The 13,378-nt window shown below is 33.4% G+C and overlaps 1 long non-coding RNA gene across 1 annotated transcript; it reads right to left on the reverse strand.

The window, feature by feature from the left end:
* Window positions 1-445: 445 nt before the first annotated feature.
* On the reverse strand, window positions 446-9,770 carry LOC143082879 (uncharacterized). The gene is made up of 4 exons (XR_012980493.1): window positions 9,623-9,770; window positions 8,321-8,454; window positions 3,893-4,013; window positions 446-1,437 (listed from the first exon to the last, which is right to left on the reverse strand). It is a non-coding gene; the product is annotated as an uncharacterized LOC143082879 (long non-coding RNA).
* Window positions 9,771-13,378: the final 3,608 nt, after the last annotated feature.

Here is a 13,378-nt window from a genome sequence, read left to right on the forward strand (position 1 = left end):
TTTTTTCTTAAAAAGTATATACTAATGATGCTTCGTGCTAATTTTCATGCTTGTATCATCATTTGCACAATTCCCTTGATTTTACTTGTAATATCTTCCACTAATTTGGAATTTTTGTTTAATAGCTTTCTTGTTGGCAGCAAAACTTCTATCAAGGAAATTATAACTAGAAAATACATGCCCGTGAATATCGTATAAATTGGGAGATGTTTACTCAGTATTTAGGCGCTGCTGGAATGTTGCTACATAGAAATGGAAAGTTCACAATTGGGAAGCTAAAATCATCTCTTTTGTCGGAAAGTTGAGTCGAAGGAAGCCTGAAGTAAGACTAAACACACTAGTCTATATATTTTAATACATGTAGTTTATTATAAATATATAAAGCGTACATAATTTGTGTTTTAGATATATTAGTTTATAGTATCTAATGTTTTACAGTGTCGTTTGTACGTTTTTGCAAAACTTACTTATATCCGAGAACGAGTGAAGAATAAGATAGGTGTTGATTCTGAAAACCGACATTAAATCACAAAATTGTACTGGAGAAGTACATTAATTAATTCAGTAACAAATTTAAAGTATGACCTTATTTGGATTTTATTGAAGCTATATAAAGATATAGATAGTCACGCATACAGGAGTAGGTCCGGTAAGGACCGATTTTGGCCTCAAATTTCAGGTTCATCTGTCGAAAGATTTTGACCACTTTTTAAACACCTAAGTGTCTATTTTATTTGAATTAATTAGTTTATGTGAAAGATTTTAACAGATTTAGTCATTAAAACGATCCGATTCAAGCTCAAATATGAAAAATCTACCTAATATGCCGAAAAATGTCACTTTTCAGTTGGTTTTTGGTAAAAATGAAAGTGGCCGCATCCGTGTTCATCCTCAACCTTTATATATGTTATGTATTATCATAAAATACAACTTACATTTCAATATTAAGGATGAACACGAATGCGGCCACTTTCGTTTTACACGAACACCGTCTAAAATTTTACTAAAATGCCAGAATTATGAGGATTTCAGTAATTTAGCATGACTTAATGGTGCTAGTACCGGATATATGTGCATTGTATTGTCAAAAACAGCCCATATTTATGTAGCAGAAGCATTCTACTGTCCAATAAATAACTAAAGGTTTACATTTTAACAATTTTGTAAAACTGCTATATTTTGGGGCCAAAAAGGGGTCTTACTGAACCTACTCCTTTTAGTATAGCGACGAGATTTCTTCTTTCATATTTGTAATATTATGTGATAATAATTTTCAAAATGAATACACCAATAACGGTAGTTATTTGTCCAATCATATTGGTTGCTGAGCAAGTTTCACTGCCTGGAGGAGAATTGATGAAGTTTACTGCTTCAGAACTGCATTTTCCCGTAATGAAACCTTTTATGCATTTAGAGACTGAAGTTTGTTCTACCGTGCTAAAATAAAGAAGAAATTTTATAGGAATATAATTTCAATTAATTCTTAAGTTTCAAATTTTAATTACCTTTTTTTGCCTAAGCCTTGTGTCCACTATGTAAGTTCAAAATATAAATCGAAGACCATTGATCAATTTAATTCATTTTAACAACGCTTTAAAAAGATGGTTTTGCATTAACATAACGTTTGTTCACATCAGTTTCCGTACTCGGTGTACATGTTTAGTTGTAAGACCACCAATTTCAGTAACTCCAATTTAGAATGTAGGTTAAAGAAGCCCTACTCTGACAAAAAATAATGCTAATTAACCAACAAATTTGCAAAAATCAAACTCCTGGTGAAAGAAAAATATATTAAGAACATTTTGAGTTACTGAAATTGGTGCCTGTGTCGCACACATGATATTTTTAGCTCACCTGGTCCGAATGGCCAAGTGAGCCTGTCTCATCACTTTGCGTCCTTCGTCGTCGTCGTTAACTCTTTACATTTTGAACCTCTTCTAGAGAACCACTGAATGGAATGGAACTAAATATGGCATGAGTGTTCCTTATGAGGTGTTGACCAAGTTTTGTTACTTTGTAGCCGATCCATCATCCAAGATGGCCGCCAGCCAGGGACTTAGTTTAACATAGGTCCCTATGGGAAATACATACAAATGTCTTCTTTTAGAGAACCACTACATAAAATGAAACCAATCAAAGCATGAATGTTCCTTATAAGGTGCTGACCAAGTGTTGTTACTTTGTAGCCGATCCATCATTCAAGATGGCCGCCAGCGGGGGACTTAGTTTAACATAATAAACTCATCATTAATACCAGGATTTAAAATTCATATTTACGCCAGACGCGCGTTTCGTCTACAAAAGACTTATCAGTGACGCTCGAATCAAAAATGTTTAAAAGACCAAATAGAGTACGAAGCCGAAGAGCACCGAGGACCGAATATTCCTAAATATTTTGCCAAATAGGACGCTATGGGAAATACATACAAATGTCTTCATTTAGAAACCACTGATTGGAATGAAGCCAAACAGAGCATGAATGTTCCTTATGATGCGCTGACCAAGTATTGTTACTTTGTAACCGATCAATCATCCAAAATGGCGGCCAGCGGGGGACTTAGTTTAACATAGGACCCTATTTAAAATACATACAAATGTCTCCTTTTAGAGAACAACTGAATGGTATGAAACCAAACATAGCATGGACGTATCTTGTGAGGTGCTGACCAAGTGTTGTTACTTTGTAGCCGATCCAATATCCAAGATGTCCGCCAGCCAGGGACTTACTTTAACATAGGACCCTATCGGAAATGCATACAAATGTCTTCTTTTATAGAACGACTGAATGGAATGAAAGCAACCACAGCAATATTAAATCAAATTTGGCCTCAAACATCATTGTAAGTATGAGTTATGGTTTTTACCTTTTTATATTATTAAGTCAGATGAGCGACACAGGCCCTCAGGCCTCTAGTTTATTTACAATTGATGCATGAAAATTTTCAACCGTTATACTGTTGCTTTAGTTTCGGAGATATAGATCAATAATTACATTTTACCCCTATGTTCTATTTTTAGCCATTTTAGTTGGCAGGCAGAGTCATTGGACACATTTTTAAACTAAACCCTAATGATGATTTTGGCCAAGTTTCAATTGGTTAATTTTGACTCAGTTATTGCACGATAAGACTTTTTAAGACTTTTGTAAAAGATATTAAAATATTACGAAAACTTGTTAAATTTGACTTTAAAGGGCAATAACTCCTTTTGGGGTCAATTAACCATGTTGGTTATGTTGACTTATTTCTAGATCTTACTTTGCAGAACGGTATTTTCTATCTATAATAATATTCAAGATAATAATCAAAAACTGAAAAAATGTCCTTAACATTACAAATTCATGATCAGGGGCAACAACGGCTTGTCTGATTCGTTTGAAATATTAAGGACAGATATATCTTTTTACAGGATGAACATTAGTAAAAAGCTTACACGTCTCTTTTAGCCTGGTGAGCTGAAAATCGACTTCAGTCTTGATTAAAATTGAAAATATGTTGCACGACTGTTCAGAAACAAAATTGAGTTTGACTGACTTTTTTGTTCGTTTAATAACATTTGACCACTCTATTGTCAGACAAACATAATCTTTTGTTTTATAGACTGTTTTTTCTTTGATCATGTGTTGGTCGTGTTATTGTCTCTTGGACACACTCCCCATTTCCATTCTCAATTTTATGTTGTTTTGCTTTAGGCCGTTATTTATATTTGCAATGGCATTGTCAAGCTACGTTTGTCTTCGATTTTAAGTGTATAAACTTAAAATATCTCTTCGTATACTCCGTTTTTCCTGTACTATTTCAGCTAAGCTTTTCATGCCAATAGTGTGAAATTTATTTCTGTCTACGTATAAGGTATTCTAGGCGCTGTATGTATACAATATAAAAAGACTTACCCGCATTTAGAAATAATGAAGTCATCTTCGTTAATCATGTTAACATTAAAACATGTCGACAATATAGTACCATATTGATCCGAAAGCGTGTTTATCATACACATTGAAAAATGAGCCATTCCTGTTGAAAAATCATATATTTAAAATTTTATATTTAAAAAGTTAAAAGAAATATCATAAGTTAAGGGCCATTATTCCACAAAACCTCGATCAACAAGAGAACAACACAAATATTTGTATGTGTCTCCTGTGTCAGTTTTAGTTACGAAAGTCAAGCCTAGACCTAAAGGCATTACCACAAAGACTCGGAAAGTTCACTTTTTCTGAGTTTGTGTATGTCTAAGAGCCTTTCTCCAAAAGTTGATAAAACGGAACGTCACGCCAACTCGATCAGTAAGGCATACACAAAATTGGATCAAAATCGGCAGATATAAAAAAAAACAAACCCAGACAACATTTTTATTTCAGAATATCGGATATCGGTAGCACTATGCATCAGGTAAGGTAAAGTATAAAAAAGAAGATATGGTATAATTGCCAATGAGACAACTATCCACAAAGGACCAAAATGACACGGACATTAACAACTATAGGTCACCGTACGGCCTTCAACAATGAGCAAAGTCCATACCGCATAGTCAGCTATAAAAGGCCCCGATAAAACAATGTAAAACAATTCAAACGAGAAAGCTAACGGCCTCATTTATGTAAAACAAATGAACGAAAATCTAATATGTAACACATAAACAAACGACAACCACTGAATTACAGGCTCCTGACTTGGGACAGGCACATACATAAATAATGTGGCGGGGTTAAACATGTTAGCGGGATCCCAACCCTCCCCCTAACCTGGGACAGTGGTATAACGTGTCCGGCTAGGATCATGGTTTTTTGAGTGATATGATCTGATTATTTCGAGTGTGACAACTTTTTTTTAGTTTAACAGTTTCTTTCTGAGAAGACGTGATATAGAAACTTGAGTTTACAAAACAAGGCTATTCAATTAATGTTTGTATTTGAAATAAAAACATATTATCAATCCGACATTATTTCTCCTTAAAAAATTAATTTTGAATTTAACATTGCTTTTATTACAAAGTACAAAATAAAGCCATTAGTAGACACGGATATGCATACATGGAATCTATGTATCCTAAAATGTAGAGACAATTTACAAAAATCTGGTTTTTGCACTGAAAACGACATTTTGGGACTAAATTCTTTTCTATATGTTAGGTTTTTTTCTCGTTCATCTCAATAGGGCTCTCCACAAGACTTAATAGCGTTTCTCTTATCATTGCACTGAAACAAATATCTGTTACATGCGTCATACATTTGTCATAGTGCTGTGGCTATATTATATATAGCTACTACATAATCACTTTTTATGATTTGATTTTAAACTTAGCAAGAATGTTCCCAAAAAAATTATTTAATACGATGAACTTGACCAATTGAAATTAAATTCGTACTATAACTAATAAACATCATATTGTATATAAACCTTTTATTAAGATGTAAATTATGGTAAATTGAATATGGGGTCCACGTCAATTTGTCTTATGTATCCTGATTTGACGTTCTTCGTTTGCTTTTGAAACGAAGTCATGTTCTGATTTCAATAAAAGATATGATTAACGTCACAATTACAATTGCAAAGATCAGCTATGTTTTGAACAAGGACAGAAATCAAAATGGACATTTGTTTTGATGTTGCTCGCTGGGAAACTAATTAAAAATTAAAATCACAAAAATACTGAACTCTGAGGAAAATTCAAAACGGAAAGTCCTCAATCAAACGGCAAAATCAAATGATAAAACACATCTAACGAATGGACAACTGTCATATTCCTGACTTGGTACAGGCATTTTCAAATGTAGAAAAATGATGGATTGAATCTTGTTTTATAGCGCTAAACTTCTCACATGTATGACAGTTGCATCAAATTCCTTTATATTTACAACAAAAATGTGTCCATAGTACACGAATGCCCCACTCGCACTATCATTTTCTATGTTCAGTGGACCGTGAAATTGGGGTCAAAACTTTAATTTGGAATTAAAATTAGAAAGATCATATCATAGGGAACATGCGTACTAAGTTTCAAGTTGATGTAACTTTAACTTCATCAAAAACTACCTTGACCAAAAACTTTAACCTGAACTTCGCACTATAATTTTCTATATTCAGTGGACCATGAAATTGGGGTCAAAGCTATAATTTGGCAGTAAAATTAGAAAGATAATATCATGGGGAACATGTGTACTAAGTGTCAAGTTGATTGGACTTCAACTTCTTCAAAAACTACCTTGACCAAAAACTTTAACCTGAAGCGGACGGACGAACGGACGCACAGACGGACGGACGGACGAACGGAGGCACAGACCAGAAAACATAATGCCCCTCTACTATCGTAGGTGGGGCATAAAAAGAGGGACGAAAGATACCAAAGGGACAGTCAAACTCATAAATCTAAAACAAACTGACAACGCCATGGCTAAAAATGAAAAAGACAAACAGAAAAACAATAGTAAACATGACACAACATAGAAAACTAAAGAATAAACAACACGAACCCCACCAAAAACTAGGGGTGATCTTAGGTGCTCCGGAAGGGTAAGCAGATCCTGCTCCACATGTGGCACCCGTCGTGTTGCTTATGTGATTACAAATCCGGTAAATAGTCTAATTCGGTAGGTCACATTCATGAAAGGGAAGGGGATTGTAGTTACAACGTAAGGAACTTATCCGATATCATTTGTGAAACTGTTATTCCATAACGGTCAACCAACTCGTGATGGCGTCCATAAAATTTACGAAGGGATGATTTCAACTTCACCATTTGGAACTCTTGGTTTAATAGCTTCCTTGTGAGCAGTAACCCTCTATCAAGAAAATCATGATAGGAAATGCAAGCACGGGAATATCGTACTAATTGGGAGATATATACCCCGTATGCAGGTGCTGCTGGAATGCTGTTACTTAGAAATGGAAAGTTCACAATTGGAAAGCTGAAATCGTCTGTTTTGTCATAAAGTTTTGTTTTCAATCGACCCTCATTGTCAATTTCTAGATGAAAGCCAAGATATGAAGCCGACCTAACTGTATCTGTAGTATCCTTTAACTTTAGTTCGATGGGATAGATGCGTTCCACATAGTCACCAAATTTTGAATTGTTTAGTGAAAGAACATCATCTATATAGCGGAAAGTAGAGTTAAAGGATATTGCTAAATTCTTATCTTTCTTCCTTAGAAGTTCCTGCATGAAGTCGGCCTCATAATAATAAAGAAACAAGTCGGCAAGTAAAATTATATTTACAAAGATGCGTGAACAAAACAGATATAATTTATAGATAAAATTGTCAAAATAGGGGCACAGCAGTCATCACTGTTTCGCAGTCTCAATTAGAGCAACAACAAACAAATATTTAACAAAGTAGCATTAAAAGCATCTATCAAATTTAACAACCACATTCATTGCTTACTGATTTATTTATTTTAAATCAACCCATAAAGGATTGAAATATTTGAAGACCTCTGACTGCATTTACATCAACTAAAGTGTAGAGTCGCGTGTTCATTCTTCATGTAAGTTTTCATGTATCTGTTCATTAGTTGATTGTCAAACGAATGATTTTCCGTCACGTTTTGGCTTCATCAAGTCAAAATGGATGTACTTCGAACGCGTAATATAGGTCCGCTTCGAATTACAAAAGTTCTACATTTTCCAATTCGAATCAAAATATTTTTATCGTGTCATGCTCTATGCTTATTTTAATCTGAATAGGCATTATGAAAAATGTTATGTCTGCCTACATTTTATACCTCGTCAACGCTCAGTATACATATATTGACAAATACATTGCATGTCTATGTTTAAAAGAGCATAAAACATGTCATGACATTTCAACATCAGCTGTGTTTTGTACAACGCTCAAAATCAAGTTGGACTTTTGTTTTGGTGTCGCGCACTAGGAAATTACAAAAATCAGTGTAAAAGCAAGTAAGCATGTACTACATGTATGCGTTCGTTTGATCATTGTAAAACGGTTGATTTTCAACAACGTTTTGGCTTCATTATTCAAAATAGTACTTTATGAACGCGTATGTTAGGTCCTCTTCGAAGTAAAAAAACGTTTTCCATTAGAATTGAAATAATTCTGTCATGCCACGCTAGGTATAAAGATATTGACAATTATATTGCCTACCTATGTTAAAATGAGCTTAGACCATGGCATACCAGAATTATTTCTTAAACCTTCGAGATTTCACAAGATTCTAAAATTGTTTCATTCGACTGTGATAAAATGCGTATAAAACACAAAATTTCAAAGAGATGACCTACACCGTCAGAAGCATGTTGATAACAATACACGTGTTGACGATAAACATAAGGTTAATTAATTTAATTATTATTGTTTTACCGTTTTTCTTTGCACACATGTGTTGAAACGTAGCCTTGAAGAACGTCAACGACTGTACAAAACCGATCGGGTTTTTTATTTCGTAGCATACACGGTTAGTTTTTGAAATACAATTGGTAAGGCTTTCTGCATCTCTGTAAAAATAAAATGTTATCATTTGAATTTTAAACCATTTAGACATATTATTAAATTAAAATAAAAACAAGATTTATTATTAAAGAATTATTTTGCAGTAATTTTCATAAAAATTAATGACTGAGCAACACGAACCCCACCTTTAACTAGGATATATCTCATGTGAACTTGAATGGTAAACGGGTTGCCAATACCAATAGTAGTACTAGTACTCGTCATGTTTCAAAGTACAGATTCGGATATGATGCACATTTGGTGATGTCACGGGCAATGAAAATATGAGGGGTTTGTGGTAGAGACAATTAGAACATATCCTTGTTCATAAATGTAACACAGATTACCTATGAGAGTCAACCAGTTCATTATGGCGTCCGTAAACATTCGATGGAATGACTATAACCTTACCACATGGGACACTCGGTTTAAAAGCCTCCATGAAAGTAGTGACCCTCTATGAATTACACAACGGTAAGAAATACAAGTTAGCGTATTTAATTTATGGTACAAACTACAAATACAGGCGGTGCTGGAGTGCTGTTACATAAAAAATTGAAAGACGGGAAAGACTGATTTAATCGATTTTTGTCGCATAGCATTGTACTCAACCGACCCACATATCAATGTCTAGATGTAAATCATAATGTGGGGTAGACTTAACTGTACTTTTAACACCACTGGGTCGATGTCACTGCAGGTGGATGTTTCGTCACCGAGGGTATCACAAGCATAGTAGTCAGCACTTCGGTGTTGATATGAATATCAATTATATGGTCATTTTCATAAATTTCATGGTTACAGAAAGTATGAATGTTTCGAAATACTAAGGATTTTCTTGACAAAAGAATAGATTGTCTTTGCTGTATTTGGAAAATAAATGGTAATTTTTGGTCCTCAATGCTCTTCAACTTTGTACATTATAACTATTTTGATCTGAGCGTCACTGATGAGTCTTGTGTAATCGAAACGCACGCCTGGCGTATTAAATTATAAGCCTCGTACCTTTGATAACTATTAACTGTAACTTGCTTCTCCTTCATTTCATTTTGAGTTTGGTGTTTGAAATGCTTTTTTGTAGTCAACTTAAGTTATTCAAAAGAGCAATTAATGGGCTTCATGTATAATTTACAGTTGCGTACTAGTATACCGATGTTAAGTAAATTTATTTACCTGCATATGACTTCCCAGACTTTTTTTATTTCAGCTAAAGTATCAAAATTAAATTCATAATTCGAGAGATCGTTCCCATTATCTTTTAAACATCTTTTCAGGCTTGAACACTCTTCACAATATACCTTCCTCTGCATCAAAACTATTAACATCACTACAATGATAGAACTATATAATAAAAGTTTTAAAATATATAAATATATTCAGTGTAGAACTTTTTACATGAATGCATTGCTGTAATGCCAAAATGCCTTCAAATAAACTCATCATAGAAACCAGGACCAAAATTTTACATATTTACGCCAGACGCGCGTTTCGTCTACAAAAGACTCATCAGTGACGCTCGAATCAAAAAAATGTTTAAAAGGCCAAATAAAGTACGAAGATGAAGAGTATTGAGGACAAAAAATTCCTAAAAGTTATGCCAAATACGGCTAAGGTAATCTATTCCTGAAGTAGAAAAGCCTTAGATTTTCAAAAATTCAATAAATTGGTAATGACAATTCAACTATTACTTCACCTCTCGGTTCAAAGCTACTAGTTTCATTCGATATTATCTCCATCTTCAAATTATTACATAACAAATATCAATTTTAATTGGTTGTTATATCAAATGCCTTAAATTAGATGGGCTAGAATGAGATATTTTAATTTGGAACAGACTCCGAATAGGAGAATATATATAAAAATCACAGAATAGGTATCCAAGACGAATCGACTACAAAACAGAACTACAAAACTATTTTACTCACATGAAAGCGCAACTATATAGTTTGCCATGATTATGAAGTTAAAAAATGTAGACCGACAGGAGTAATACAAACCTAAGATATATATGAAAACATGAGCATGCGTATTTTCCTAAAATACCTATACACAGGAAGAGAACCAATTAAAGTAATCTTCGTTTTGTTTTTGAAGGTTAAGAATTTTAAAGGAAGTGTTCCCTATATGTATGCTATCAAGTTTTAAACTAGTTCAGTACTTATGAGTTCTATTCTTTGTGCTTGTAATAACATATAGAAGCAAATCTGCTAGCTAACACCCCTCTATCGCTGTGAAATCAATAAAAGATCAATAAGATAAAGTTATTGTGTCAAACAAACAAAAATGTTTATGTTTTGGCATGTCAACTGTAACTATTTCCTTAAGCAAGAATTTTTTAAATCGGACCAAATATCATTTTTCTACTTTGAGAAAAGTAAAATATAACTCTACACTGTCTCTTTTGTTATCACCAGCCCAGTAGTCAACACTTCGGTGTTGACATGAATATCAATAATGTGGTCATTTTAATAAATTTCCTGTTACAAAACTTTGAATTTTTCGAAAAACTAAGGATTGTTTTAACCCAGGCATAGATCACCTTAGCCGTATTTGGCACAACTTTTTGGAATTTTGGATCCTCAATGCTCATCAACTTTGTACTTGTTTGGCTTAAAAATATTTTGATATGAGCGTCACTGATGAATCTTATGAAGACGAAACGCGCGTCTGGCGTACTAAATTATAATCCTGGTACCTTTGATAACTATTTACATCATAGTACATTAGCGATATTGACAAGTTGAGAACGGATATAAAGGACAGTTTTATGCGCTGTACTTCTGCCACATAGTGTTGTCATTTTAGCAATATATTTTCAACATTGTCATAAAGCGGGAGGTTTTTTTATTTCTTTTTTAACATGTCCTGTACCAAGTCAGGAATATGGCGTTAGTTTTTTGTTGCACTCCGATGTTCCTGTTTTCCTTTTATGGTTGATGTGTTTCCCTCGGTTTAGGTTTGTACATGTAACTCGGATTTGTTTTTTTTTCTCGATCAATTTATGACTTTTTAACACCGGTATACTACTGTTGCCTATATTTAACCATTTGTAGTTTTTTTTCCATATCGTGATTATTCTTTAAATATATGCTTTTTATACTTACCATACTTTTTTCAGTTTAGGAAAATTCAATACCAGACCTATCAGAGGTAATTGAACATGCTGTATTATTGACGTAGCACGAATTATTCAAGCGAGATTTAAAACCCATGTATTTTTGTCGAGTTTTTTAAATCATACTCCTACTTTAATCACTAAAAAGTGCATTATAATATGCCGCAACTGAACAAGGCAATTTGAATAAAACCTTACGAATGTCGCTCCAGAAACACGTCAACGTATTGTAGACAATTTAAGTCAGAAAACCTTTGACTATCCTTCAAACAATGTTACAGGCTGATGGGACGTGTTCATGACCATTCATAACCAGATCAGTATGAATTGACAAAGTCATGTCAATAACATTTCATTGCACTGCAATGTCAACTGCCAACCAAATCGTCGGAGGTCATTATACATTTATATTTTAATATTTATGAAATTTCATATTTATTTAGGTGTCACTAAGAGCCATCATTGTATTTCTAATGGAAAAGAGTGGATATGTGTATTGAGTCAAGTATTGAAGAAATATTAAAGTGCGAATTTGGGCCTTATTCTAGAATTCAAGATCAGATTTGTTTTAAGAAGAGTGTGTGTAACCGAAGGTCTTAGTTTTATGCGTTATCTTGTCATTCTAATAAAGGATTTCCCATTAATTGTATTTGTTGCAGTACCATCAATCAGTTATTTGTAGCAAATCTTAAAAAGATACGTCTGCTCACCCTTCCCGAGCACCTGAGATAACCTCCAGTTTTTGTTGGGGTTTGTGTTGCTGTTTTACCCCTATTTTTGACATTTTTACCATTTGTGTTTATCTTATTCACACATTGTGTGATTAAATGGAATTTGACGCGACTATCAAACAAGTGAGAGGTTAAGCTAGCTATAAAACTAGAGTTAATTCACTATTTTCACATATATTGCCTGTACCGAGTCATGAATATAACAGCTGCTAAGCATTTGAGCTTTTGATTTCGTCATTTGATTAAGGATTTTCCTTTTAGAATTCTGTATTCTTGTTATTTTATTTTACTTTTGTCTATAATTAATGATTTCTGACATACAACTTCTTCTAACATGTTCTGTAAAGTAGAAACTTGAACGATTGCAAATGCAAAAATTACTCCCCAAACAAATTATTGTTCAGCCCATGAATACAAGGTACGTTTTAGGAATTCGATAAACCATATTTGGTTAAAAAGCCTACTGGCTAGTTTACGTTTTCGTAAAGGTTTAATTTTCTTCTCCCTGACAAAGATGGCATTAGCCAAAAACAGCAAAACTTTTTATATAACTTTCAGCTTTTGAAACAACACGCATAATACAGCAACTTATCAACAAAACTAGATGTTATTCATTGAGATACGACATTCCTGATAACCAAATCTGGAGTTTAAAACACAATTTTTTTTATTTATTTTTTTCAATTCAGAACCAATTATGAATTGTGAATATATGATCAAAAAGACAAAATAATAATTCAATTGCTCATACTAAAACGACTTGTACATCAAAAACTAATCCAGCTTTTTTTTTATACTATTCATCGCAAATAGGAAAAACGGAGTTACCAAACTCATTTGAATCTTATCTACATATTTCACGCAAATTGGCTATATTTATCGTAAAAAGTGTAGCACCTACGGATCGTCCGATGTCAATATATTTATTGATATGATAAGTCTGTTTTAATTGGTTATTACTAAGACTTTAATAAAGAGTAAGCTATTTACACTGTTAATTTACGATGTCTCTAGTCTGGTCAAAGGGTCAGATAGTCCTACTTAATTAAACGATAAATAGTTGAAGTTGAATAACATGTTTTC

This window comes from Mytilus galloprovincialis, chromosome 7 (genome assembly GCF_965363235.1).
Source record: "Mytilus galloprovincialis chromosome 7, xbMytGall1.hap1.1, whole genome shotgun sequence".
Lineage (NCBI taxonomy): Eukaryota > Metazoa > Mollusca > Bivalvia > Mytilida > Mytilidae > Mytilus > Mytilus galloprovincialis.